At 35.4% G+C, this 6,000-nt stretch overlaps 1 protein-coding gene and 1 pseudogene across 9 annotated transcripts in view; one reads left to right on the forward strand and one right to left on the reverse strand.

Annotated features, from left to right (window-relative positions):
* Positions 1-6,000, forward strand: part of Chd9 (chromodomain helicase DNA binding protein 9) — a 260,391-nt gene that overhangs the window by 110,216 nt on the left and 144,175 nt on the right. The gene's annotated exons all lie outside the window — the stretch shown is intronic.
* On the reverse strand, positions 1,408-3,952 carry LOC102029322 (annotated as a pseudogene).

Raw genomic sequence — 6,000 nt, forward strand, 5'->3', positions numbered from 1 at the left:
ATCTTGATGTAGTTAGTTATCTGTGTCTCTTCTTGCAGGAATTGCACCATAATGACTGGAAAGTTGAATTAATGAGTTTTGTCTTTTAGGGGTGGGTTTTCAGGTATAAGTATTTCAGATAAAAGAGGAAGAACACTGAGTTTGGAGCAGAACTGAAGTTTAGGTTCTGGCCCTGCCAACTACTGTCATAGTAGTTTCAGAAAAGTTACTCCTGTAGGTTTTTCATCTGTAATGTATGGGTATATATATCTCGGGTCACTTTCTTCCTTCTTTCCTTACTCCTTTTCCCTTTTCCTTCCATCTTCCATGGTACATGTTGCCCATTTTGGGCTGGACCTCCTGGCTCAAACCACCTTCCCATCTCATCTTCCCATGAAACTGGGACTGTTATGTGTGCTGTCATGCCTAACTCACTTTTTCTTTCTGGGAAACTATTGGCTAAAACTGAGGTAAATTTAAAGGACTTCCGTAAGAAGGCAAGTGCAGTGCTAAGAATCTCCTTAAATTTCTTTTATCTTTGGGGGAGATAAGCATGAGAGGAATTATAAATATTCAAAAACTGTTAGTGATATATTAAGGGCAAATATAGAGGAGCCAAATATAGGGAGCCATTGAAATGTAGAGAAGCCATATATTTAATTTTCAATTCTATAGATTTAAGTGCATATCAGCACCATTATGATATTTATTAATAATATCATTATTAAAGCAGGCATCTGTGATGAGTATGAAAGCCACAGTTTTTCACATTTCATATTTAGGAATGTTGATAGTTGAAGATAGGGATAAATGACATTCTTGTCATGTAGTTTTTTTTTAAGAACAGTAATGACCCTGAGCAACCACTTTAAAGTTAGCAATATGTACTATATGAATTAGTGTTATTCTCCTATGACTTTGTTATAAATTTTTGATTCACCTTTTAAAAATACTTTATTTAATAAAAGTTAAACATTGAAAACTGAAATTAACACACATCCTAAAAATCATCTTCCATTAATAGGAAGGCTCTTTTCTGTGCATGTATTTGGCTTAAACTCAACTTCAGATAACTGATGTTCACACCTGGCAAATGCTGGCAATTTGATCTAGTTAATTAAAATTACAAACTCAGCTACATGAACATAATATACAGGGAAATTATGGTCAGATTAATGCATAAGAAATACAAGAAATTTTTAATGATGAAACATTCAGTACTCTTGTTCATTAATTTAGCCTTGGTTTTTTACAAAAATAGTATTTACATTGTATACAGTTCTATACATCAGCTTTTTGTTTTCCGATATAAACATTACACGTCCAAAAAAACAGTACCACTACCTTAAGTGAAAAATTAAAGGAAAAAGCAAACATACAAAAAACAAATCCACAAAACACCAAACAGAAGCACCTTAAAAAGGAAGCTCATTCTAAACGTTTTTCTACATAAAGCTGAACGAATTAAAAAAAAAAAAAAGACGACTAATTTTAGAGATAGTCTAATTGGCTTAGGAAACAAGTTACTGAAAGAAATACTTCAAAACAAACTTTGCCATTGTAAAGTAACCTATCTTTAGGTTTACCTTGACAGTAGCTAGGTTTTAAAGTTGAAAATAAGCCAAAAAAGATCTCTAACAGGTGATTGGTGTTTTGCCTTCATTTTCCAATGAATAATTGTGTGTCAGATTCCAAGTTACAACTGTAAGTGTGGGCTTGGTATTAGTATATCAACAGTTCACCTATGTGCCAAATGAAGCAGCTTCTATGTAGAAAAGTTACCTTATTCAGTAAACTCTGAGGGAACTACAGTAGTAGTGTAGTTAAATGAAAAGTTAAATGAATAACAGTTTATCAAATGCAATTTCTTCAAGTTTCATTCTGTTGAAGTCAAACAGTGACAACAGTGGTATCTTCCTTACTCACCTAGCAAATTTACCTTCAGAAAAATATGGGGATAAAAATTCAAATGTAAAGCCCTGTAGAGATAAAATTCAACAATTTTTCTGATTATTGAGGCATCAAATGCCTGACATTGTATTTATTTATTTTTTTTCTTTTTTTATTAAATTTTTTATTTTAAAGAATAAAAGAAGGATAACATAATAATAGGGGGGACTTAGCAAATTACAGACAAAATGGTAGGAAATTATCAGTGGTTATCATTTTACATATTATTGTCTACAAAATAGTTTCTCAGGAAAACAAATAGACAAATAATAGTGAGTTACAGACAAAAGAGGTAGGAGATTATCAAGAATTGTTGTACTATACTTTGGTATCTTCAAAGTGGCTTCTAAAGAAAATACATAGAGCTATACATGAGTGACCTATTGAAAAATCATTAACTATTCTCAATGGTTGTTGTAGGAAACACATAATAATAAACATACATCCATTTATGAAATAGGATAGGAACATTACAAACTTTACACAGTTATGGATAGATTAGTAGGAAAATATCAATGGCTGCTGTAATACATGGTGGTATCTTCAGAGTGGTTTCTCAGGAAGACAGAGATATGCAAGAGGGACCTATTAAGGAGTTACAGCCTAAGGGTTGTCAAAAATAGCATATTACCTCCTCACCAGTGACTCCTTTCACTGAGGTATGATGGCTGGAAGGAAGGCCAGGATTGAAAAGAAGGACCGAGAGACTTGCACCTGTGTCTAGCAACAGGCTGTTTTCTTGTTCCTCCATAGTCATGATTACCCAGGACTCCTCGCTGACATTGTATTTAGAAGTATCTTGATACTGCTTCAGGGTTACCAGCAGTTCCATAGATTCCTGCTCCAACTTTGCCAGTTACACTCTCGGGTGAAGCAGAAATACTCCTCTTTCCCCGGCCTTTTTTATTTTTAGAGTAGGCTCTGTTGTTGAATTGCTGCCACTTCACTTTCTGGTCTTCTCTTATTCTTTGTGCTTTTTTCAAAGCTTTCTCTTTTTATATTCACTCTGTTGGGCAGTCATTTCTTTTTTTTGACATGGGTTTGCTGCTACTGCTCTCCTTTGCCTTCCTTCCTTCTTCTACAGGCTTGAGGTTCAGCATGGAGTCACTTCAGCATTACCACAGCCAGCAAAGGCAGTTGCAGCAGTGTCATTCTCTTCATCTGTCTCCACAATCTCCGCTTCATAACCCCGTCCGTATTCACTCCAGATTGTCACACACTTGTCTCCTACTTTCCATGAATGAGTGGGCTGACTGGAAGCAAAACTGTCTGAACTTGTAAGAGTTTCTGACGGTTGAGTTGACAGAAGTCTTTGGTTAGTTCTATAACTTCTTGTAAATCTTTCTTCAATTTTAGCAAATCTTCATTTTCTCCATTTCTGGATAATACAGCTTGTAATTGCTAGAGTTTAGCTGTGTAGCTTGCCAGCTGTTTTGCTAGGTCCTCTTGTGTGGGACTAGGGGTGGGGCCTTGTTTTACCTTTTTCCATAAAATAAAATTTAATTAAAAAATAGAATAGTAATTATGATGCAACTTATGATGTATTTAAGCAAAAATTGGAATGATTATATGAAACTTTTAAGAGTGAGCAAACCAGTGTGATCATACATGTTTGAAAAGATTAAAACTAAAAGAATTAATTTTTCCTCAGATAGTGTGTAAAGGGTTTGTTTTTCTTTTTTTTTTTTTTTGGAGACAGGATCTCACTGGTTCTGGCTGGCTTTGAACTTACTGTGTAGCCCAGGCTGGCCTTGAACTCAGGGAGATTCTCCTACCTCAGGCTCATTAGTTTGGGAGTATAGGTGTGCACCACTGTGCCAGCTCTACTAAATATTTTTTAGCAATAGGTTAGATATGCTTCTGAGTGTTAAGTTGGGCTTAATATAGGGAAGTGAAATACTTATAAAATTTTTTCCATATGTAAGATAAGCATAATGTCTCAATATGATACTAGAAGAATTAACATTGAGTACACTATTACCATTAGTTGATAGTAATCTTGAAAAAGTTGTTGTAAACACATTTCTGATGAAAAATAATTTTAAAATGTGCTATGCATGATTATCACATACACTAGATACAGCTGGCAGCTTTTAGTTATATCAGTATTTGCTCTTACTGCAAAAAATTGATGGATTTGAGATTACTTTTATATTTAATGATTTCATTTTTAATTGGTTAGTTTGATTTATTATAATTTCTTCTTTTTTGAAATTTTAAAAATTTTTATTGGTACATGTTTGCAGTCCATAACAATTACATTTATTGTGGGCAGCTGGGACATTACATAAAATTCTTACTTCCTTTCTTTTCCCTCCTTCTTCCTCCCTGTGTTTATTGGTCTCATTTGCAAAAGATGTATCTCCCCATTTCCTGTAATCTTTTATTTTGCTCTTTAAATAATTGATACTCTGGGTTTCTTATATGAGAGAAGCCTTGTAGTATTTAAGCTTGTGTGTCTAATTTCTTTCACTTTACATTATGACCTGAAGGTACATCCATTTTCCCTCAAATGACTCAATTTTATCCTTTATGGCAGACTAGTCCTCTCTTGTGTATAAATACATTTTCTTTATCCATTCACTTGATGGACATATAGGCTGCTTCCAAGATTTAACTATTAAGAGTTGTACTGCAGTAAACATAGGTGTGCATATGTGTGATGTCTTTAACTATTTCTGGAAAACAGATACCTTAGAAGGGGAACAGCTCATTCTAATGGGAGGATATGTTTTGGAGACACTTTGATCTAAACTGCCATTGTCTGGAGAAAGAACTGTGGTGAGAACTTTGTCTGGGTCTTCTGCAGCTTATTACCATTTCAGTGGTGTGTTTGAGTTAAAAGGTTCTTAGGTTCTAGGACAGCCAATTTTCATATTTTTAAGTTTTAGAAAAACCCTTTATTGATTAGACTTTAGTATTTATTTAAAAGAAGATGCATAGTAATTTGAGCTATAAGAAGGAAATCTAGCCTAATTAAATGAAAAAGTAAATTTAGCTGGACAAAGTGGCACTTGCCTATAATCCCAGGCTACTTGGGAGATTGAGGCAGGAAGATCAAGAGTTTGAGCCTTATTTGGGCAACTTAGCAAGACCCTGTCTCAAAAAAATAAAAAGGGTTAGGAACATAGTTCAGTGGTACAGCACACCTGGGTTCATCTCCAGTATCACAAAAACAAAAATAAAAAAATAATTCTTAAAAACTATTAGAATCAAAATGATTTGGCAACTTAAAAGCGTGAGTTCCTAAAAACATAATAAAGATATCAGTTTCCAGACTAAACACTACAAAAAATTGTACAAACTAAGAATAAAAGCACTCAATAAACCCACTACCTAGGCTTAGCTGATGTAACATTTTTCAAATGTTTTCATTAGAAAAATTAACCTATAGATAACCTTTGAAATTCCTAGTCCCATTTATCTCTTTTTGAGCTGACCACTATTCTGATACCATCACAGGTCTTTTCCCTTTGTGTATAACTTCAGAGGTGTGTGTGTGTGTGTGGGTGTGGGTGTGTGTGTGTGTGTGTGTGTGTGTGTGTGTGTGTGCTTTTCCCTTTGTGTATAACTTCAGAGGGGTGTGTGTGTGTGTGTGTGTGTGTCTGCCTGCCTGTCTGTCTCTGTCAATAAACATCTGGGGATGGCTTTGCATGTGGTGGCCATGCCTGTACGCCCAGCACTGGGAGGCCAAGGCAAAAAGGTAACAATTTGGAGACTTGGTGAGACCTGCTCTCAAAAAATAGAAAAGGTCTGGGGATGTAGCTCTGGGTTCAATCTCCAATGCCACTACCGCTGCCTCACCTCACCCCACCCCCCTGCCACCTCCAAGGAGGCAAGGGAAAGGAATAGAGAAGAGGGTTATTGTCTGACGGTTTATTGAAAAGACAGATTTGGTGCAAGTAAGTAAGACATTAGCATCTATTTAATGCCATTTGATATTTTTCAGTGTATTTTTTCTTTGTTAAAACTGTTGTAGGGGCTGGGGATTTAGCTCAGTGGCAAAAGCGCCTGCCTGGCAAGTGCAAGGTCGTGAGTTCGGTTCCCGGTACCAGAGAAAAACCAAAACCA

The sequence above is a fragment of the Chinchilla lanigera genome, unplaced genomic scaffold, assembly GCF_000276665.1.
Source record: "Chinchilla lanigera isolate Chin_1 unplaced genomic scaffold, ChiLan1.0 scaffold00032, whole genome shotgun sequence".
In the NCBI taxonomy this organism is placed as follows: Eukaryota; Metazoa; Chordata; class Mammalia; order Rodentia; family Chinchillidae; genus Chinchilla; species Chinchilla lanigera.